General features: G+C 47.4%; 1 protein-coding gene across 3 annotated transcripts in view; it reads left to right on the top strand.

The window, feature by feature from the left end:
• ZBTB16 (zinc finger and BTB domain containing 16) overlaps positions 1-23,976 on the top strand; it is a 116,232-nt gene that overhangs the window by 84,721 nt on the left and 7,535 nt on the right. The window lies entirely within an intron of this gene.

Below are 23,976 nucleotides of genomic sequence, written 5' to 3'. Positions count from 1 at the left end.
GTCTTCTGCATTGGTGGTTCTTCTTCAGAATTTCAGACGAGGGATCCAATGTGTCTTCCCAAGCATGACTGAACTACTATTTTTCTGTAGTTGTAGCGCTGTTGTTAGATGAAACAATCTAAAAAGTATTTCAGAGCCGTGGCCCAAATTCTTGCTGTTAATTTGCAGATGACATCACTGAAACAGCTTTTTTGCTATAACATTTATTCCATCTCTCCTTTTTGGCTACCTAATTCTCTCTGCAGCTAGAAGGCCAAATATTAGGAGTTTCTGCCAACACAAGCTTATAAGTTGTGTTTTGCAAGGCTCGGTTTCCTTCTAGTGTATCTTGGTGAGCTTTTGGCAACGTGGTTTTCCAGCCTTAAAATAGCTATATATCACAAGTTGTGTTTGCAGTGCATAGAATCAGGGGTTAGTTAAGGTTAGAGTTCTTTGGCTCTTGTGGGTTTAAAGCATTTTCCCCTCCCCAATTCTAAGATATCTAAACAGAGAGACTCTTTGTGTGACTGTAATGTTGTGTGACAGCATTTGAAATCTGAATCTAAGTACACATTCTGAAAACCGGGAAATCTCCCTGGTTTTCAACACAGAAAGGAGGGGAGGGGTCTGAAACAGCCTCTTCAGATAGACAGATATTTAAAGTGGGTAGCAAAGTTATAGTTCTGGGCTGCTGGTTTTCTGAAGTTGCAGCTCTATTTGCTTAAAAGAATAGGAAAATATGCAAGAACTCGGAATCTATATTTAAACAAACAGCGAATAGCCCCAGTTTAGTTTCTCCTTCTGCAAAAACTATTTAGAGAGTGATGAGAAAAGCCCTTTTTTGCTAAGCTACAGAAAACCTTTCTTGTCCTTTAATTCTAGATGAACAGGATTAGCGTGAACATATTTAGCCTCTGACCTTTGGACAAAAGCATTATCAAATTTAGTGGCCAAGTGGGACTCCATTTAACTGAGCCAGTTCAGCATCTTGGCATTGGGGAAGGGAGGGGGTGTTTGTTTGGGGGCTTTCCCCCCTTTTTTCTTCCCTCCCCTAATACGTCCCCAAAATCCATCCTTCGATGAGGCTCTTCTGAAATCTCTTCTTCAGATGGAGAGTGGAATTTGAAAAGGGACCCAGGACCCAGATAGGAGGAGGAGAAGAGCAAACACCGACCTCCTCTGAACGGTTATACAAAAGCCGGCGAGCCGGACCAGACCAGGGTGGTTTTCTAAGGACTCTCTCTGTGAGGTCTTCAGCCAGCCTCGGCTCAGCTGAGCATGCCGGACAGGCTTTCCCCAGCAATGTTTCTTTTCTGGTGCCCAAATCAGAGCTTTGGGAGACTAGCTCTCCACCACATGGGGAGACCAAGCAAACTTCTTAACAGTCTGGATGGACAATTCACCAGTGGAATGGAAGTCGAATGCCTCCAGAAGTTGGTGGGTGCTTCATCACTGCAGCTTTTTAAGAAAAGGCTGGACAGCCACTTGTCTGAGCAAGGGGTTGGACTAGGACAGAGATCCCCCAACCTTTTGGGCGCCAGGGACCGAGAGAGGTTTTTCCACGGACCGGAGGGGGCGTGGTTAGGTGTGCTGCCTGCATCCCGTGGATGGGGCTTTGTTTGTTTGTGCGGACTGGTTGCTGGCATGCCACAGCCCGGTACTGGTTCACGGACCGGGGGTTGGGGACCCCTGGACTAGAAGACCTCCAAGTCCTTTCCTGCTCGATTCTGATTGTATCTGAGATTGCTTCTATTGACATGGTGCAGGAGGGCAGGAGTTGAGTCCTGTCTTTGGGTCTCCCAGGTCCAGTCCTACTGTTGGCCCGGTTCCTCCTCCTCCTCCTCCTCCTCCTCCTCCTCCTCCTCCTCCTCCTCCTCCTCCTCCTCCTCCTCCCTTGCCGTGTCCATGAAGGAGCAGGAGCATCCCTGGCGGGGCGAGCCCCCAAGCCTTCCTCTGGATAATTAGCCCTGAAAACGTATAAAGAGGCCCTCCCCGCCTCCCCGTCCACCGTAAAATCCTCCGAAGGGCCTGTGGAATGCCAGAAGGGGCCTCTCTTAAGCCGGTGTCCACTTACAGTTCATCCCTCATAAACTCCACCGCTGGGCTAAGGGCAGCCAGCCCAGGCCTCCTGGTATGTGATTGATTATCTGGTATTTATGCCACTGAGGAGTTTTCAGCGGTTGCGGGTCAAGGGGTCATCTTGTGTGTCCTGCTGAAAATCCGTTTCCTTTTGTACAGTGAGGGCTGGGTGAGCAGCACACAAAAACCACCTTTTTCTTTTCCTTGGGAAAAAGGGGAGGGGGACAGGCCAGTGTCAATGATTTTTTTTCCTTCAGCCATTCTGAATAGTGTCCTTTTTAATTCTAAAGAACTTTAATTAAAAGTAGCAGGGGAAAGTTCATCTTGACAAGGGTTAGCTTACCTTATGTGCTGTCCTGGGACCTTCAAATCCACATTTGCTGGGTGGGGGTGGGTTTTCTTGATTCCCCCCCCCCACTCCAGCATGACTAACGAGTTGGTCTATGGTTTTAATTAAAGCTGGGTCTCAAACAAGAGGAACAAAATCAAAAGTTGGGTTGGGTATATCTTACTTTTTTTTTAAGCCCACCGGGGTAAATCTCATCGGTTCTCGCAATTCTGTGGGAGGATTTGGGCCTTGCAATCTGTGAAAAATTCCAGTGGGCTTTGAAATTAGGATTCCCTTTAGCCCAGAGTTACAAGAAACCTTAAATTCTTAACTGATGCAGCTCGGTGATAATTGATCACACAGAGGAACTTGCTTTGAACGGCTTCAGATGGCAGTAATAGCCTTACCCTGGGAGCAATGGGAACAGTACAGAATATGCTTGCAGGTTGGGCATCTGGTTTTCAGAACTATGACAGCCTTCTAGAGGAGGGTTGCCCAAGTTTTTCTTTGGTTCTTATAGCAAGATTCGGCACTGCACAGGTCAGTCTGCGAAGTTATAGAGATGTAGGACTTTTTCCCCAAGACGACTATCTTCATCCATTCAAATTCCTAAATATCTACTACAAAAATGTTCCACCGTGACATTTGGGGTCATTTGGTTGCCCCATCAGATATGGTCAGTTTCAGTGAAAATATTGTCAAAGGGGGCACAGGTTAAATCTGAATCTGGGGAGTGGGAGAGAATATTGTGAATGTGCTCACAGCTCCAGAGGGTGGCAGTGATGGTCCCCTGCCTTCTCCTGTGTAGTCTTTCATCTTTCCTTTGGCCGAGAGCCTCTGCTTTATTTTGAGCTGGCTGACAACGATGAGAATTTCCAAGAACAACTTCTCCAAAGAGAGATTGTCTTTTGTTTGGAATGTTCCCAAATATTGTTTACTACCAAACTTCTTGAGCAGCTGGGAGAAGCGATGAGGGGAAGCCAACCCCATGCAGGGTGGAGAGTGGTAACCCTTGAGAATTGGCCAATTGATTGCTGAAACAGGACAACGAGTTAAAAAAAAGTGTGACCGGCTCCCTGAATACAGTTAGTATGCCTATTTTGAGTAAAATTAAGCCCCGTCACCTCTACTAACTTCTCTGAGGCACTTAATCTTCTCTGGGGTCCTTGGTGCTCTTTGAGCTGGGTTGTTTTCTTGCAGACATTTCATTACTTAACTACAAAACCTCATCAGTGCTAGAAGGAAGAGAGACCTACTTGGGTCATGAAACAGCTGCAAGAAAACCACCAAGCTCAGAGAGCATAGTTTAGCCCTGAGGTGCACATACCCTCTTCTGTGGATACCCTTCTCTGCTCACACATCCAGAAAGAGCACGTTCCTCAATCAAAGCAAGGAAGTGCTCAAGGTTGGACCTGACAGCATTCTCCTGAGATGGTGCATTGATTCTGTGGAGATAAACCCAATTATTCTTTCCCTGTAACCTGAAATGTCCAGAATCTTGGACTCCCTTGGACCACGGGCTTCGTATCCAAAATCTCCCCAGCCTTTCTGCATCACGCAGCAGCTCAATTCTCGGCCCTAGTTTGGATCACTGTTGATACGTCCTCACCTTTTCATTTCCTGTATCTCAGGGGCCTAACCGTGTCTTTGGTCTCACTTTGCCATTTCCTTTGTTAAAATACTTCATTTCTGAAGACACGTAGCTCTGAAATTCTGCAAGAAGACAAGGAAATTATTTGTAATTGAATTTGACTATTTCAACAAAGGGTTTTTTTTAAAAAAATGAATGACCTTTACTTTAAAAGTAGGGTGGGGGGAACAAATGAATAGGAAGGCATATGCAACGTGTTAAGTTTTCTTAAGCTTTTTTTTATTTTTATTATTAAGCCAGAGTCTAGACTGGGATCTGATAAAAGAGGTGATAAGATGCTTTGGTTTACATTAGTTCCCACCTCACATTTGCCTTTATCTGGAAACAGGAAATTTTACGGAGAAGATTCATCATTAGCTGCTGAGTTGTAGACAGTTTGCCTGGATGGGGCAGCTTGTTTAATGGCTGGTCCCGTACTGAACATTGCTTAGTTTGGTGTGGAGGTGGGAAGGGCTGCAGGCTGGAAAAAGGAGGCATAGGACCCAGCACGATCCTTCTGGATCCCAAATGATAGCTTTGTTTGGCCTGGTCTAAAAATTGAAATGCAGCTGCTTCGTCTTTGTGAAACTAAATATTAGAACTGTCGGTTGGGATGGAGTAGATCTTCGAACGTTCACCGTTCAGCTGCTTAACCTAATGCAGCTCCCTTTTCTAAACTTTATTCTTGGTAAGAACAACCTAAGTCAATGTGTGTGTGTGTGTGTGCATGCCTTGCACAAGTGTAGAATTTGGGAAACTGTGCAAATGCTAGATACTGTCCCCTCTCATGTCTGCAGCTGACTGAATTATAAAATCTCTTATTTCCCATTGTGGCTGTTCTGTGTTTGTATTCATTAGATTTAGCTAATTGTTTCGCTGGTTTTATGGATCACCTCATTCCCTTCTCCAGCTGCTTCTTTGGGACCCCATCCTAGACACTTTCAACCGCCAGATCCATAATCTCCAGCCAGGGTTTGAAATGTTATTTTTGTGATTATGGGAAGTCTTTCAGGGGAGAATCCCAAACTCATTCACTGCTCTGTGTGGACCTCTTGCAACCTGTGAAAAAATAGAGCAACCAGCCAAACACCTGCTTTTAGCCGTCTGAAGGAGCTGCTCCTCCTTTTGTGTTTCGTGCCCAAGGAAAGGAGACCATCCTGAGAATTTTTGGCAAATCAGGGTTTGATTCTGGTCTGCCGGCTTATGGAGAGTTGCTCTGGATCCTGTCCACCCCCGCTGCGCTCCCTTTAGTGGACAGCCCTAAAACAGACGGGTCTCCTCAAGGACCCAGAAAATCGATGGATTTTATGCTGGCCTTCACATAAACCAGCCACCCACTTTTCTCCCATAGAAATTTAATAAATGAATAAAACTAAATAAATTAACCCCACCAGTCGCACTTGGCACCTCCATTTCTCCCCCCCCCCCTTCCATTCAATCACATCCGATTCTTGGAAGCTGCCTTGACTAGTCCCTGAAGTTTTCTTGGCAAGGTTTTCAGAAATGAAGTTGCCTTCTTCCTAGGGCTGAGAGAGAGTGACTGGCCCAGTTGGCTTTGTGCCCGGGGCAGGACTAGAACTCAGGGTCTCCCGGTTTCTAACCTGGTGCCTTCACCACTAGGCTCTCCCCGCCAAATGGGCTCCCCCAGAGCGACATTCGGACCGGCTTCGTGTCTTCCTCTGCTTCCGTCGCCCGGACTCAGCTTCAGTTTTGGCAGCCAGCAGATCCCACGAGTGGGGCAGACCCCCCAGCTTTGGGTCTTCGGTATTCTTTTTTCTCTTCCCTGCCCCAAACTTAACCCCACATCCTTTGCAACCCCCATGCATCCGTACATTCAGGGAAGAAGCTGGCCTCTTCCATTCTGGGGGACTTTTCATGCAGATGATGGTCTGTCCACAAGGTAAAATTGAAATAAAATCCCTTCTTTTCCTCCCCCCTCCCCCTCTCAGGAAGACTTTGTGGCTTCGCTTTTCCTATCCAGATCGAGATCAGACCTTTTAAAATAGCCACATATCAAAGCATCATTAGTAATGCAGCACTGTTAAATTGAGATATTAACTTCTTTCAAGCATGCCTTTTCAGAGGGGGGGGCAGTTTTGTAACTCCTGACTGCGGTAGCCTTTCTTTTTATTATTTTGGCCCAAGGCACGAGCATCTGGCTGCTGGAGAGACTGTAAAAATTAAAAAGCCACACAAATCACAGGGAGAGAAAAGCAGTAAATTCAGTGATAAGAATTTAAAATTAAAATGTTTCAAGGCTTTTATATTCCATCCAACATGAAAGGAACACGTTTTTTGTCCCTGTTGCCATAAAACGGCTGCCACTAATAGCTGCTTGATTCCCGGTCTTTCTGCCTCCGCTCTTGGCATCATCAGCCTTCCTTGGGCAATTGCCGGAAAAAGCGCAATAAAGTTAAAGTAAGCTGAGGATAGCGGCTGGCCAGGATGGCGAGGGGAGGTGGGTTGACAGGAAGAGGAAGGTCCGGAACACCAGACCTGGCGCTGGTCCAGCCTCCTAGAGAAAAAGCATTTTTCCCCAACCCCAAAAGGAAGATAAATTTTGGGGAGGACTCAGTCCAGCTTTCCACCGTGGCCTTTGGTTGGCGTGGCCTTTTCCCAAATAAACGTTTATACCTCGATGCGCCTCGTGGCACGTGAGGAAGTCTGCATCAACCCTAGAACCCTGTTGGCCTCGTAACATCACCCATAATAGAATCTGAAGAGATTTGGGGAATCCTCTTCTCGGCAAGCTTTGAGATCCTTCGAAGACCTCAAACCCAAGGAAGGTCACTCAATCAGAATAGAGCTGGAAGGGACCTTGGAGGTCTTCTAGTCCAACCCCCTGTCCAAGCAGGAGACCTCTATGCAATTTGAGACAAGTGGCTGTCCAGTCTCCTCTTGAAAACCTCCAGTGATGGAGCACCACAACTTCTTGTGGCAAGCCGTTCCCCTGGTTAATTGTCCTCACTGTCAGGAAGTTTCTCCTTAGTTGCGGGTTGCTTCTCTCCTTGGTCAGTCTCCATCCGTTGCTACTTGTCTTCCCTTAGGTATCTAAGATTGGGCGTTTCCTTTACTTACTTACCTCCTGCTTTGTTACGTTTGCAGATAACTCAAGGCAGCAAACGCTTTCCTCCTCCTCCTCTTTTCCCCACAACAACAACCCTGTGGGGTGAGTTGGGCTGAGAGAGAGGGACTGACCCAAAGTCACCAAGCTGGCTTTCGTGGCTAGGCAGGACCTGAACTCGTGGTCTCTTGCTATGTGGCTGGAGCCTTAACCATTAGGCCAAACTGGTTCTCATCCTGGACTTGGCTTGAGATGGTTCGGAGCAGATGTGTAGGCTGGGTCTTTATTGGGCAAGAGGATTTTGAGCAGAAAGAATTTTGAACGGTTTCGCCATTATGAGCATTTTGGGTTGCTCTCCCCAAAAATCTGTGCTCCAAAGATGGAGGACCCAACAAGGGCGACTCCTGAGATGGCGAAGAGGCTTTTGGCTGGGGATTTGGGAGGCTCTTCTGGGCCATCCAGTTGGTTGTCCCATATCTCACTTTTACGTTGCCGGTTGCATCGATGGGTGGCAAGCCCCTTTGTCTCCTCTGAACTTCAGGCAGCGAAAGCCAGGGGAGAAAGAGATCCCATCATTTTGTGGCACTCAAAGGGGCTGTGTGAAGAGGAGGGATACAGAGGTCGAGGGAGGAGGGTGTGACTAACATGGCCAGTCATTCAGAGATGGGACCACATTGTTCCAAAGTCCAGATGGCCCTTGGAATAAATCAGAGGAGGCCAAAGCAGCCTTCCAGCACGCAAGAAAGTTTGTTCACAACCCACTAATGCAACGGGGAGGCAGACCCAGGATCTGCCCTTGAGAAAGTGACATTTAGACACCAGAAAATTCCTCTCGGACTGCAGCCAATCCAAGCAGGTTCTATTTCCCTTCATTCTGAGGTCTCTGCTCTTTTTTTTAAGAGATATTACACTCCAACGTTTAGGTCTTCGGTATTTTTTTTCCCTCTTCCCCACCCCAAACGTCTATTATGTGTATTACCATAGGACGCTTTGTCCCGTCATTCCTGAATTGGCAGCGAAGCCTGTGTATATGAGGCTGTTGTTGTTGTTGTTGTTGTTGGAAGTGGCTGAGAGCAATTGAAGGGTTGTTAGTGGTCAAGGAACTTTGCAAGAAGAAGGAATGGCCAGGTTACTCTACACACCCCTCGGCTGCTCCTTTGCGAGATGGGGACTCTTCTCGTGGGTGGGAGACATTCTTAAAAGGGATGAAATACACCTGTCCTGGTTGAACAGATCTCTTCCTCAGATCCACACAGCTTGGGGAGGAAAAAACCTAGTTCTTCCGTGTAAATGCTTAGGGAAAGAAACTCTCCTTTTTGCTATGAACATGGCCAGCATGTAACCTGTGTGAGAAATTGTGTTTGCTTGTTCCTTGCCCAGCTTAGTCCTCAATTTTGGAAAACAGCCTTTGAAGTTACACTAGAGAAATGGCCAAATCCATTCTAACACAAATGCTAAGGTTTTTTTTAAGACGTATCCATGTCTTCTAAGATCTAATTTCCCCTCTCGTTCAAAAGACGTTCATCTGTGTTGTGTAAAATCAGTGGAATGGAGCTCATGCTTTGCCCACGGATGCCCCCACCTCAGTCTGGACAATGCTTTTCATCAACAGGATGGGGAAGTCCAAGAGTTGAGGTCCACACCAATTAAAGTTGCTGAGAAATGTTGGTCTAGGGGGCATCTTCAGCCAAAAGATTCTCAAATAGCAAGTATCTGAGATACATCACTCTCCAGGTTAGGAAGGGCAGGAGGTCTAGATCAGCACCCCTAGAAGTTCAGTGTTTCTGCCAGTTGGAGGCAGACTTTCTTTTCTTAATAATCCCTGCTGGAAAGTTACTCATAGGTTTCTTTACTTCGGGCTTCTGCTGGCTGAGTGATGTTCCCCAAACAGCAAAGTCTCCCTGGGGGTCAGTGATGAAACCAAGCCTCCACCCCTCTCCTTTTGGCCCAGAATTCTGTATCTCCTGCTTTGATGACAAGTAACTCAAAATTTACTGGCTCCGTTTTGGCCAGGCAGAACAGTTGAGCCTTGTCCAACCGTTTGTTTCCTGTTTGAGCAAGGGGTTGGACTGGAAGACCTCTAAGGTCCCTTCCAATTCTGTTATTCTGTTATTTTGAGCCATATGGGCATATCTGCATCTGTTTTTCCCTTCAATTTCCAACACAATTCAGCATTAGAATGTTCTAGCTTGCTTCCATTTTGACAGAGTTTTTAAATACAACACCCTTTTTGGAAGGGTGCTCTTAGCATTGTGAAGCTGCCACGTTAGATGCAAACTGCAATCATCCCTTGGAAGTGTCATTGTTTTATGCAGAAGTGTGTCAGCTGAATGACATGAGATGGGAGGATGTATAAAAGGATGGATTTTGCAAACATGGCCATAATAGGGGAGCACCCTCTCTGCATGTGTAGGTGCTTGTTTGTGTGTTCAGCCCAGGAATGAAAATGTCACCAGAAACTAGTAATTATGAAAGGTTTATTTCTCTGGGTTTAATTGCAAAGACTACTTGGGGCAAGAGCCACTCTCCATGTGGCTTTCTCCACAAAGTGTACACAAGGAGTGCAAAGGATAGCAAGAACAAGTTAATCGGCTTACTTGTTTCCTGACACCTTTATTACCCATATGGGAAGGCACATGGTCCTCTCTTTCGCCAAGAGAAAAGAGTGTCTCTTTCAGAAAATGTATTCCAGTATTTGAGGGGTTGCCAGAAAGAAGAGGGAGGCAAGGTAGGAAACAATGGATGGAAACTAATCGAGAAGAGAAGCAACCTGGAATTAAGGAGAAACTTCCTAACAGTGAGGACAATTAATCAGTGGAACAGCTTGCCTCTAGAAGTTGTGGGCCACTGAAGGTTTTTAAGAAGAGAATGGACAGCCACTTGTCTGAAATGGTATAGGGCTTCCTGCTAGAGCAAGGGGCTGGACTAGAAGACTTCCAAATTCCCTTCCAGTTCTATTCTGAATTAAATATTTCTTCTCTGGATCTCCTTCTCCTGAAAAAAACAAAACCAGTCTCCATCAAAGGCCATAGGAAACACATCCCAGATGAAGGCCAGAAAGTCTACTGAGCTCTCACTGATGGAGCTCCAGAAGGCCTGTTCAAGGCCCAGCAGAAAAGGATTCCAGAATCTCAGCAGCCAAGCAGGTCTCTGTTGATGTAGTCAGAGTTTGATACTGATCACTCAATGAACATATCTCCAGAGAAACAAACTTTCTCAAGCTGCCGATCTATTGGTGCATTGGGCTATAAATCCCATCATCCCTAACCAGGAGTGCTGTTGATCATGGAGGGTGTTCGACTGAGGAAGGCTGATCCCACCCTCTGCTGTGCTTGTGTCTTAATCAATGATCTTTGAGTATTGTAATATTGAATTTCTATGGTTGTGCAATTAACTCACATGGTGTAATAAGATGGAGGGTTTGTGTCACTGTAAGTTGGGGGTGGGGGCACGAAGGGAGGCTCAGCCAATCTCAGTGTATACATGGTTGTACTTTGACAATAAAGGTTCATTCATGGTATCAAGCATGCTTTTTTAAAAAAAATATCCAGTGGAGCTGGTGGTCAAGAACAGATTTTGCTTTCCCAATTACACAATATTTATTTATTCTGGCCATTTCCAGAAATGTGTGAGGCACTCCACAAAGGTCTATTGTTGATATTCCTAAAGTGTACAGCTACACTGGCTGGCCAAATCATTCCGAAATGTTGTGGGAATGAGAGTTTTCTCCAGCTAGGCATATTTCAATTGATGGGTATTGGGGGCTGCTTAGTCCAGTGTTTCTCAACCGTAACAACTTTAAGACAAGTGGACTTCAACTCCCAGAATTCCCTAGCCAGCTTTAAGACAAGTGGACTTAAGTCCACTTGTCTTAAAGTTGCTAAGGTTGAGAAACACCGGCTAGAGTAGACTCTTCTCACTGGGATAAAGAGTCAGAAGCGAAAAGGAGGCAGGATGATGGACCTTTTGACCCGCTTGTCCTTGTGGATGTTACCACATCAGGGTTGACTTCAAAACTTGTCAAGATGACCAAACCTTGCCATCTGTGCCAGAGCAATGAGGAAGGCAAGAATAATAATAATAATAATAATAATAATAATAATAATAATAATAATAATAATAATAATAATAATAAAGTTGGAAGGGACCTTGGAGGTCATCTAGTCCAACTCCCTGCTCAGGCAGGAAACCCTATACCTGTGGTGGTGAACCTATGGCACACGTGCCACAGGTGGCACGCAGAGCCCTCTCTGTGGGCACACGTGCCGTCATCCTAGTCCTAGGCCTTCAGCTGGGTTTTATAAAACCTTTTTGCTTTAGGCCTCCACCGCCGTGTGCAAAAAAAAAAAGGTTCAATCAATCAATCAATTTCAACTTCTCACCGGAAAAAAAAAGATCTCGCAAAGTTGGAATTGATTGATTGAACTTTTTAGTCCCACCCAGTCTGCCGTTACCACCACAGCCACGCCTACCCAATGGGCCACGCCCATCCAATGGGCCACACCTACCCAATGGGCCATGCCCACCCGGCACTCAACAATACATAAGTGGGTTTTGGGTTGCAGTTTGGGCACTCGGTCTCTAAAAGTTTTGCCATCACTGCCCTATACCATTTCAGACAAATGGCTGTCCGGTCTCTTCTTAAAAATTTCCAGTGTTGGAGCATTCACAGCTTCTGCAGGCAGGTTGTTCCACAGGTTAATTGTCCTCACTGTTAGGAAGTTTCTCCTTAGTTCCAGGTTGCTTCTCTCCTTGACTAGTTTCCATCTGTTGCTTCTTGTCCTGCCTTCTGGGGTTTTGGAGCAAGCAAACTCTCAGATTCAGTTTCATCTCCGGAGAGGGTCAGGAAGGAACAACTGCTAGAACATCCTGGAGAACGTCTCCTCGTTGGGAGGGATGCTATTGAGCTAGGTGGACCTAGTCAGCTGAAGCAGTGACTCCCTTAGAAGACCAGCGGGTGAGTGCAGGAAACCACATTGCTAATATTCACAGGAATTTCAGTTCAGGACAGTTCCGGAGGGGTTGAGTCAAAATATTTCATGGAAAAGGTGCAATTCAAATCAAGAGAAGAAGGTGGCCCTGTACCCATATTGTGTGAGGGGCACAAGGACAGACAATGGTTGAGACTCTGCTTTTTGGAGAGGTCTTACGGACTCTTTTAAGACTCTGTTGTACCCCGAGACATTCATTTTGCAAGGACCCCCCTTCAGAGAGCTTCACAATAGATTTATCCCACACAATCCCCAAGCACCAGACACGATAGTCACCCAACCCACTAAACTCTAAAGCTAGCTTAGCAAGCATCATGGCCACATGCACACCACAGGTTGCACCCCCAAAAGAAAGCCCAGGATGCCTGCAATATTTGCATCCCGGAGCTGGGGTCTCACAAGATGCTGCCTTGCAAAAAAAAACCCTCCCCCAACCAACTTCACAAAGCGTGTGTCCTGTGGACTCAGCCAGGCAGGCCACGGTGGTGAGTGTTTCTGTATTTTTTTTCAGGGTGGAGGGTAAGAAGACTTGAAGTCAAATGTCTCAAAGTCAGATCCCTTTTTAGTATGAATTTGCTGTATCTCATTCCGAGCACTAATTCCAATTTAATTGCAAGTGGCCCGAAGCCTCTTCAATAGGAGTAACAAATGGTTTGATTTTGTAAACTTCATCAGACTGCATTTTAAATGCGACACAGTAGCCTGGCTCGAATGCCAATGAAGCACTGAAGTAGCTCTCTGTTTACTAATTATCCGTTTTTACTTCAAGCCACGCTGGCTGGCTTGTCTGATTAAATCGGATTTGTGGGATACAGAGCAGCTAGCAGAGTTTTCTCTATAGTAAACGAGATTGGAGCTATGGAGCGCCTGGCTGCACACTGTAAATTATATTTCCTTTTAAAGGGGACGTGTCTTTTTTATGCCTTCGGCCTGCCTGCTGCATATTAAACATGACGGGATGGAAGAAGAAACTCTGCCTGGTTTAACTTTTAATGGGATGTGTGTCTCTAGACGTATTTATTTCCCCCACGCTCACTGGCAGAGCCACCTCCGGCTGGCTAGGGGAGGATGAGCGGCTGTGCATTTAGCCAGCGGTGCCTCTGGTTGGGAGGAAGGGGGGGGAGGAAGGGGGCATTGGAGGAAGGGGGAAGGGGAGAGGAGGGAAGGAAGGAAGGAAGGAAGGAAGGAAGGAAGGAGAGGGAGGGAGGGAGGGAGGGAGGGGAAGGGAAGGGTTTGAAAGATGAATCAGGAATGATCTAATCCTAGCGTTTATAATATCCAGTAGTGAGCAAGTTGGAATTTGCAAGTAAGAACAGCTCCTGGTAGAGCATCAGTTCCAGAAATGCTGCTTTTCAAATAGCTAATACTTAAAGCCATTGTGCACACAGGGGATCAGCTCGTGGCTCCCTGCATCTCTTTTTCTTTCAACCTCCTTCCCTTGCTTCCTCCCTCCCTCCCTCTTTCTCTCCCTCTCGCTCTCTCTCTCAGCCATTCCGTTGTGTCTCCCAAACTGGGTGCCGGCCTGTTTTCACCTTTGATGCATGTTGCATTTATGGTTTGCTCCTGCTGACTTGAAGGAAACAGGCCCACGTCCGGGTGTTTTCCTGACAAAGCCACACATGCCTGACCCCACTTGTTCCTCTCTCCCACCCCACCCCTTGATCTCCTTCCCCTCCCTCCCCTCCCCCCAAAGTAAGAAAGGCGAGAAAAGGTGGCCATGCCGCCACCACCACCTCACGGGGCCCTCCTTAAGCCTCCTCCGCTGTTGTGGGGACTCTAATTCCCCAAGCTTGACCTCTCCTGCCCCTTCTTTCCATATCTATCTTTGTGCTGGGAGCTTTTTATATTTTAATTTGCTTTTGAATGTCCTACAAAATTAATGGTATACTTTCCTCTCTCTTTGGGCTATTGTGTGCCGTACAGTCCTGTCGAGGCCCCGTGGTGTTTTCCGATAGCGCCGTTACCGTGGAAATGAATGGCCGCAGTGCTTTTCCCCATCCATATTCTCCCGTTTTAATTGTTGACAGTAAAAAGCATTTAAATGCTCTAAATGTGTAATCATCTTCTAGAGAAGGGAAAAGGGAGGGAAAAACATTAAAATGTCAAGCCCGTGAATAAGTCTACCCCTTTCCTACTTCTGGGATTGCCTCTCCCTTCTTCCAGCCCACACCCCACACCCCAAATGCCTCTGGGGCTGGATGTTATTTGGGGGTGGCTTCTCCCCACATTCCTTTCCTTTCCGTGCCTGAAGGCTCCAAGGGCAAAATGCGTCTTCAAAACAAGGAATTGCCATTTTCACAAGCGGTCCAATTTGTCCAGTTCCGGATAGGACAAGCGATGGAAAAACGGTTGTTCTTAAGATTCCCCCAAAATAAGCAAGTGGTGCCCCCCACACACGCACACACACAGACGCAAAGAGATTCAGTGCAAATGGACTACACGATTTACAGTTTGGACCAGTTTTAAAAGCTCCACTGCTGGCTTCTAGCCTTCATTTGTGAGCCTCTATAAGATTTCCTGCCTGAGCAGGGGGCTGGACTAGAAGATCTCCAAGGTCCCTTCCAACTCTGTTGTTCTGTTAAAACAGGAACATTTGCTGAAATTGGGCTGGGGGTTCAGAGGTAGAAGGATGTGTTGGGGCTGATCCTGGGACAGCCATCTCTCCAGCACACTGCACGCCGTCTAAGATTTAATCAAGTCCTGAGCGGGTCTCCGGGTGTTGGCGGATCAGGAAGCATGAAAGCAGCCGAGTCCCCCAAAGTCAAAATGGCAGCTTGCAAAGGCAAGATGGACGCACCGGCCTTTGAGTTGGGGCCTTCCAGCCACCATCTTGACTTGCTGGCCATCATCCCTGCCTCAGTGAATATTGATACTTTGAGGAAAAGCCAAAGAAGCTACAGTAGGAAGATGAGGCCAGTCAAAAGGAAAGAAAAGAAAAGCAGTCTCAGCACCACAAACCATTCAAACAAATGAATTCAACGAGCAGAAGAAATACTTGGAAAGAAATGATAAGAGCCTCGATAAGACAAAGATGGAAAAACAGAAATGGCCGGGGCATTTCTGCTGCTGCTTAGTCCCATATCTGGAATGAATGTATTTTGGAGGGAGGGTTTTTCTTCAAAATTATAGATTTGGCTGTGGGAATTAGCCACGTGGCAGACTGAGCGGCTGCCGGGGGGAACAATGGTGCGAAGGGTGTTGTGCCAGCAGTTGGCAAGGCTGCCAAAGACTAGACAAACAGCCTTGGCAGTTGCCACGAACTGGGTCAGGCCCCCACCTCACCTCCACACACGGATTTGGCTCAGGAAAACCTCTTTATTTCCTGGCCCCGTGCCAGCCAGCCCCTCCAGGCTCTCTCTCTGCTGAACATCTGCCAAAGTTGGCCAGAAGGAACGGTGGGGAAAGGACGGTGCCCTTTGTCCCCTTCTTAAGACTCAGGCTGCTGGAAAACCAGCCCTCTGTCTCACAGCCGTCCTGCTTCCCACTCGCCTACAAAATTTTGCAAATAAAATAAGATTTGGACGCTCTTACTATATTTCATCACTGCAAAGCATTTGGGGACAAGAGGACTGTATAGTATCAGCCAAAGAGATGTGATTGATGGAGAGATTCTTGCAATGGACTTGTTTATTTTTATTTATTTAAGACATTTACATAGCCACCCATTTTTCAGCCAATCCTGGATGGCTCCCAGTTCTTCAGACATGGGGGAGAAATACTTAGGAAGATTTTGACCAGGCTCTGGGCAGGAGTCCCAGGGTCTGTGAACCCGAATGAGAAAAAAATTACTAACTCTATTTTGACTAACCTTTAACCTAAACTTGGATTTTATTCACTATTGTATGCAGGCCTCTTGACTCCAAAAATGTTGGATAACTTCAATAAATCTCACTGTCTCAAATGACCTCAAATCCTAAAAAGGAATATTGTATTCCTATTCCTTCCATGACTTAATAGAGAAGCGTGTATATTGCCTATTTGTTAAAATTTGGATAACTGTACTTTACACAACTGTAATACAACCTCTATCTGTGCTTTTTATGCCTTTAAAGACATGTTTCTAAAGAGAGTTCCGAGATTTCCCCAGACTCTCAAAGGGGTCCACGGCACCAATGATGGTCCAGGGACTTGGCTACCCCTCCTCCGGTGGTCTGGCAGAGGCAAAGCTTAGCAGTTGGTATATAACTATACCAACAGAAAACAAAGTGTTATCTAGGTGGGAGCAAAAGACTTTGTTTGAGGTATTGGCAGTGGGGCCAGGAATTAAGAGCAATTTGGGACAAAAATATGTTTCTTGCAAACTCCATGAAAATACAGCTTGATCTTTGCCTGACGCAAAACAGCCCTTTTGGCAAGAGAATCCCTTTCTATCTGCTTTGGCCCGTCTCCTCTTTCTCCTGAGAAGGAAGAGATGCTGAGCCTGTCAAGTCCCCCCTTGGAGGTCTCCCTGACCCTCCCAGCAGCAGCTGAAGACATGGAGCTGGGCTAGAAGAACCTTTGCAAGGTGGTGGCACCTCAGGGAGCTTCCAGTTGGGGCGGCAGCCCTGTGCCTCCCCCGGCCAGGCCTGCTTTGCAGCCAAGCCCGAGGTGCTCCTTTAGGCCGAGCATATGTGCCACATAGCCAGACCTGTTTACCCCCTCCCCACTTTGCGCTCCCCAGCGCTCCTCTGGAGTAGGTGGCACCAAAATTAAAGTGGCAGGGAGGGGGTTGCACTTCTGGCAGGTGATTCCTTGCATCATGCAGACTCAAAAGATGGTTTCTTTCAAGAACCACCTTGTGTGTTGTCTGAATGCAACAACTCAGTCTCGTGATGGTTGGTCTTTGCAAAACAGGGGGTACAATGGCCTGGTTTGACTTGCTGGAAATCTGCAGCTGACCTGCCTTGCCAGAGAAGGGGTCCCTCTGAAAGGATCCCCTGCAGATGCAGGGCGGTTGCTCTGTGTGCCCAGCGGGACTCCCACCACATCTGGAGGGCTCCCCAAAAGCCTTGCTGTGGGCCCCAGCTGGACACCTTGCTGCCTCAGCCCCTGGACAAAGAAGGGGACTGGTCCAGCCCCACCAAGACAGGATCCCTGCCTCTTGGAAGTAGATCTCGGGAATCTGCTGTTCTCCCCCAGAGCGAGCTGGATGGTCTTGGGTGGTGCCATCGCTGTCTACCCAGTTGGGTGGAAAACCAGATTTTGTTTGGGGGACAGAATTATTTTGTATTGCGCAATGGCTGTAGAAGCAGGTTCAGCACACACAATGCTTCTTTCTGCCCCTCCCCCCGTGGGGGGGCAATTAGTTCCACAAATGAGGATCCTGGGGTGCCTCTGTGGATTTGTTCCAGCCCTGCGCACCGGCCCGGCGGCATTGTCTGGCTTTGCTCTCCTGCTGGCAACCTTTATCTTGGCCTCAGCGGGTGCAACTTACAGGAGAGCTCTCTGGTCAGCGGCTGGGGGCCGCTTTGCCACAGCTGGCCGAGGTGCTCAGGCCCTCGGACCCCTGACCTTTGCCCCCAGCCCTGCTGACATTTTGAAAGTGACAGCCCCGAGGCCTTCATACTGCCTTCATACTTCAGGGGATTTAGTCTTGGTGGGTGCCTCCCCCCTTTTGTTGCCAGAAGTGGCAGGGTTGGGAACTCCAGCGAGGCTTGGCCAGGCTGCGTGTGGGGCTGGGGAGGGAGCTCGTCCCCCCCTCCCCAGGCGGGAAGCAGATAAGAGGGATTCTGCCCCACATCAAGAGCGGAGGCTTCTCTTAAAGCGTGTTTTTCATTCTTTGCCTCATTAATTCATTGCCAGGCACAGTCTTTGCCTGCCACTGGCAGGGCTCGACAGAGATCGGATAATTCCTGCTCCCCCCCCCCCCGCTTGGCGATGGGGGCGTCCGCAAACCAACAGGTGCGTTCAGGAGCTGCACTTTTCAGACTCGCTCAGGGAAGAAAGAGCAGTTGCCCACTTGCTCCTGTTGTCTTGGCTATGAAAGCCTACATCTGCGGGGTCCTCGGTGCTCTCCGAACTGGCGGTTTTCTTGCAGACCTTTCACTGCCCAACTAGGGAACATTATCAGTGTTAGCAGGGAGGGGAGTTTGAGTAGTAGAGGAGAAGGGGCAGAAGGAGAAGAGGAAGGAGGAGGAGAACTGTGGGTTCTCTGGGTCTGAACCTGGCTGTTTCCTTGCAGAACTTTCATTGGGCAACTAGGGAACACCGTCAGTGCTGGAAGCCTGTATCTGGAAGGTTGTTTGCCCGCAACCCATCCAGCCGGTGGACCACATTAATAAGTCTGGAGCTAAGGAATGGGGATGGGGGTGCATCCCAAAGAGGGACTCATGGATGGCGTTTCTTGTGGTGCAAATGGCATTTATCTCCTTCCTTTTGAAGCCTCTCTGATGCAAGGTGTAAAAATAAAAAATTGAAACTATTGCGTGAAAGGGGTGCTTCCAGAGAAAGAAGGGGGACGAGGGCAGAAGAATGAACCAGCCCAGGGCTGCTCTGGTCAACTTAGCTTCTTTTGCATCCTCTTAAGATGCAGACGGACAGCCGTCTCCCCAGAGTGAGCTGCTGTGGGGCTGGGGGGGGGAGGAGGCAGGTGTGTGCTTGGATTAAAAAAACGGCTGTTGGCAAAACACTTTGGAGGGGATGCAGAGAAGGGGCTGCATGATGCCAGCAGCTCTGTTGGCTTGGAAGCTCTTGGTTTACACCAGTGGGACTCAAACCTCATCTTGGTTCAGGGCTGGCTCGTCCCCCCTCTCCTGGCACCGGTAGTCCTTAACTCACAACTGTTAGTTTAGCGTCTGTTCGAACCTACCGCAATAGCAAAATGGTCACTTACGGCCTGCCCTCGCACTTACAACCACCACAGTCATGGGATCAAAGTTTGAACGCTTGGCACCGTATTTTCCACCGGTGCAGCGTTCCTGGGTCATGTGACTGCCAGCTGTGACCTTCCCAGGCGGCTTCCAAGAAGCAAAGTCAATGGTAGAAACTGGATTTGCTTAAGGATCAAGTGATTCACTTAACAACAGTGGCATGGAAAAAGTTGCAAAAATCGGGGCCAACTCACTTTAACAGCCAGCTCACTTAGCCATTAAAACTCTGGTCCCCATCGTGGCCATAAGTCAAAGACCACCTGTGGGTCTTCCTTGCAGCATCTCACAAACCTCTTAATTTTGAAATGTCTTGAATAAAAGTTGATTATTGATAAAGGTCTTTAACTACGTGATGTAGAGCCTCTGGGGTCATTCCTCCATGGGGTTGGTACAACTCAAAGTCTGGGGGCACACAGCACACTAAGCTCGGCTAACGTGAACAGAGTTGGATATTCTGTGGGCATCCAGACGTTGCTTTAGGACTTTTTATGAACCAGGCCATTTGTCATGCCGTGTGAGGATGACCTGGAGAAGGCTGGGCAAGGCAGGCTGCCAAGGGAATGGTCAGATGATAATAATAATAATAATAATAATAATAATAATAATAATGATGATGATGATGATGATGATGATGATGGTGGTGGTGGTGGTGGTGATGATATTGGAAGGGACTTTGGAGGTCATCTAGTCCAACTCCCTGCTCAGGCAGGAAACCTTATACCATTTCAGGCGAATGGCTATCCAGTCTCTTCTTAAAAACCTCCAGTGTTGGAGCATTTAGCACTTCTGGAGGCAAGTTGTTCCACTGGTTAGTTGTTCTAACTGTCAGGAAGTTTCTCCTTAGTTCTAGGTTGCTTCTCTCCTTGATGAGTTTCCACCTGTTGCTTCTTGTCCTGCCTTCTGGTGCTTTGGAGAATAGCTTGGCTCCCTCTTCTTTGGGGCAGCCCCTGAGATATTGGAACACTGCTATCATGTCACCCCTCGCTCTTCTCTTCATTAAACTAGACATACCCAATTCCAGCAACCGTTCCCTATATATTTTAGCCTCCAGTCCCCAATCATCTTTGTTGCCCTTCTCTGTACTCTTTCCAGAGTCTCTACATCTTTTTTACATCGTGGTGACCAAAACACCACGAGACAGCATGAGCCACAGCTGGACAGTGGGCAGGGCCAGGGGCTCAGAAGAGACCCTCCCTAATTCCTCACAGTGTAAAGGAAGCACCAGGAGATTTGGACTTTCAGACTTGTGAAATTCTGTTAAAGCAGCCATGCAATAAAGTAGAATTAGCTTATTCCTGCTTTGCCCATTTGACACCCTTTCAGTGAGCCAGATTATACCCTACAGGGTGGAGGGTATAATCTGTAGCAGTGTTCCAATATTTGAGGGGCTGCCCCCCAAAAAGGAGGGGGTCAACTTAATTTCCAAAGCACCAAAAGGCAAGGCAAGAAATAACGGATGGAAACTAATCAAGGAGGAAAGCAACCTGGAACTAAGGAGACACTTCCTAACAGAACAACTAACCAGTGGAACAGCCTGCCTCCAGAAATTGTCGCTGCTCCAACCCTGGAAGTCTTTAAGAGGAGACTGGACAACCACTCTTCTGAAATGGTGGTGGGTCTCCTGGTTGATCAGGGGTTGGACTAGAAGACCTCCAAAGTCCCTTCCAGCTCTAGTCCGAGTCTGATTGAGGGCCATCGTATCTTCCACGAAGAGGACAACTGTCCTTTAATCAATCCAGCATGGATGCCTGGAACCCCTGCTTGTCTGTCTCCTGGCCTTGGAGAGGTTGAGAAATGCAGAGGCCGCTTCCTACATGTGGGAGAGAAGTAGCCTCAGTGTCCTCACATTTGTCCTCTAGCCCCCCTTTCCCCCCACCCGAAATCACTGGCACTGGCACGCCCACTGTTTTACAAATTGCCACCCTAAAAAAGCCTGTGTCTATTTAGAGATCCCTCTCCACGATGAAGTTGGCGTTTGCCACACAAGTTAATGAGAGCTTTGCGCCGGGAAGGTGTGCGCACCTGGGACCGGCTCCAGATGGGCCCCTCCCCTCCGGGGTCTAATTGGGGCGGAAGCCAGTGCAGGTGTGAACAGAGAGGCTGCATTGCTGGCACCCCAGTTGGATTGGCTCCCAAGGCACGTGGCTGTGTCGGAGAGAGAGGAATGATCTGGGCTTTTATCAGCATCAGGAAGTATTTATCACAGACCTGTGCCTGCCAAAAGCTCTGCCGACAACTGAGGCTTGTGTGGCTTCGTAAGCGGCTCTGTGCAAAGACCCAGAAGAGAAGGAGCAGCCGCGGCCCCCAGGACCCCCATTTCTCAGCACCCCTGGCTTTTGTGGGGGGGTGTCTTCAACTTCCCCGGGATCTCAGGTTGGCCTGTCTTGGAAGCCCACTTGGGACCTTTGGCATACCAAACATACCTTAATGTGTTTTATACATTTTTTTAAGGCTCCGGGCTAGAAACCAGGAGTCAGCGAGTTCTAGTTCCAGTCTCAGGAACAAAAGCCACTGACTTTGGGCCAGTCAGTCTCTCTCTCAGCCCAACTGACCTCACAGGGTTGTTGTTGTTGTGGGGAAAATAGGAGGAGGAAGGAGTACTAGCAGTGTTCGCCGCCTTATGTTGTTTCTAAAAATAATAAAGGCAGGATATAAATTAAATGAATACAGAGAAGAGTAACAAAGATGATTAAGGGGCCAGAGGCTAAAAGATATAAAGAACGGTTGCAGGAATTAGGTAAGTCTAGTTTAGAGAAAAGAAGGACTAGCGGGGACAGGATAGCAATCTTTCAAAATTTGAGCATCTGTCACAAAGAAGAGGCAGTCAAGCTAGTCTACCATTGGAAGCCACTACCAAGCCACTGCATTTTCCAAACCATGGCTTATGGTCTACGTCTGATGATTGAAGGCAGCCTAGTTTAACGAAAAGAAGGGTGACATGATAGCAGCCTTCCAATATTTGAGGGGCTGCCACAAAGAAGAGGGAGTCAAGCTATTCTCCAAAGGCAGAAGCAACGGATAGAAACTCATCAAGGAGAGAAGCAACCTGGAACTAAGGAGAAATTTCCTGACAGTTAGAAAAATTAACCAGTGGAACAACCTGCCTCCAGAAGCAGTGAATGTTCCAACACTGGAAGTTTTTAAGAAGAGACTGGACAGCCATTTGCCTGAAATGGTATAGAGTTTCCTGCCTGAGCAGGAGGTTGGACTAGATGACCTCCAAGGTTCCTTCCCACTCTGTTATTCTGAGTTAATCTCCATTGTTTTATATGACCATGCTGTAATGGCCAGAAGGTGGTTGTAACATTCTTTGTCTGTGCCCAACCAAGTTAGAAGTGCATGAGAAATAAAAGCCCCACAACTGAGCATGACAGGGGTCTTCAGGTTGCCTACAAAAGCCACCCTGAGATTACGCCTGCCTGGCTGCAAATGAAACTGTCGCGGCTTGTCCCCCAACACAGCCCCTCTTCCCATCCAAACCTCGCCGATAAGAAGGAGGCAAAATCCACTTTTCTCAGCTTCTTCCTCTCCTTGGGTCACCCACTGCGTTGTCCTCTCTCAGAAACCAAATTCCACCTCACAAGTGGAAAACTGAGAGTAGAAATGCTGCAAGGCTTCATGAGGCAGAGACGTTTGGAGTGCCAGTCCCCCCCCCTCCCAATGGTTTTCTTTCATTGGATGCCACGAAAATTGGTTTCAAAATGTGTTGCCAATATTTTTTCAGAGGGGGGGATCTTTTCTGGACCAAAAGGACATTACTCAGTGGCAGCTCTGCCCTTGGACACCTTCCTGGAGTGACCCCATTCGGCATGGAGCCATAGTTAGCCTTTGTGATGAAGGCAGTTGGCGTTGCTCCCCCATCCTCGTTTCCTCGCAAACATAATCATGGACAGTTCATTTCTGGCATGCAAATGAAGTCACAATTGCTTCTCATTTTCTTTTCCCTTCCCCCCAACCCGCCTTTCATTCTTTAAAGGCAGCGCAGATTCGTGACTACCTTGTAATGTTGTGCCGCTGCTAATGAATTGCTAATATAATTTTCTAGATAATTTTATTTTCCACCTTTCTCCAAAAGAGCCTTCAGAAAGCCGCCGTTTGCTCCCTTTATTCTTGCCGGGGTGACGTGATTTTTACTGTTTCGTACGGTTCAAAATACTCAACTGTGCATCAAGTAATAAGAGAAATGGGTCTTGTGGTGCAAAAGATCACAGCGGGTGTTTCGTGCTGTATTGGCCCTGTGTAACGATTGAAATGGGGGCGGAAGAGATTTGTCACCTCCATGGACGCAGAGCGGAGAAGCAAGAGACTAAAGTCCAAATGTTGACCCTCACCCTTCTAGTGACTGAACACGTCCAGACACCCCTGCACGATTTGTGTGGAAGCTGTTGGAGGTTGTGCTGAGCTAGCAGTGCGGATGAGGGATGCTTCCGTCTGATCTGGCTTCACATGCGTGTGTCTCAAAAGACGGATCAGAAGGGACACAATCAGGTGTTCAGGTGGCATTGGGTCTTTCCCAGCTGTGAAAATGTTTCCAACTGAGTTGGGGTTTTTTTCCTGCTTCAAAGAGAAAAGCATCGTCCGAAGCTGCCCATATTGCTCAGGAAGACCCCATAAATGTCCTTGATTCCCCCAAACCGTGGAGACCAAGATGGGTCCTGCCCACCCACCCCAGAAAGTTAATTTTCAGAATATTTGGGATTTCAGGTTTTGAGAGCCATGTCCTGATTCTTTTGGAGTTAAATGCGGAAGTTTTTCCAGCAGTGGTTATTGTTATTTTTTTAAAAAACTTACATTTCCCAAATAATCTCTGGTTTGCCCCTGGATATATGGGAAGCCCATTAGAGAAACCATCTCTTCTCAATTTCAGATGGTGAAATTACACATCTACCCTATGAATATACTTGCATTTCTTATTTTCCGTCTCTCTTTAATTTACCTACTATTTCATTTTATATTATTCTGTTCTAATTTGCTCCCTAACTAGTATAATAATCAGGTTTCATTAGAGAAGGGAAGAGGAATGTTTAGTTAATAAGTTCCTTTGATTGTTGCCTTTG

The sequence above is a fragment of the Vipera ursinii genome (assembly GCF_947247035.1).
Source record: "Vipera ursinii genome assembly, chromosome: 8".
In the NCBI taxonomy this organism is placed as follows: Eukaryota; Metazoa; Chordata; class Lepidosauria; order Squamata; family Viperidae; genus Vipera; species Vipera ursinii.
This window is presented reverse-complemented; position numbering and strand designations above follow the sequence as displayed.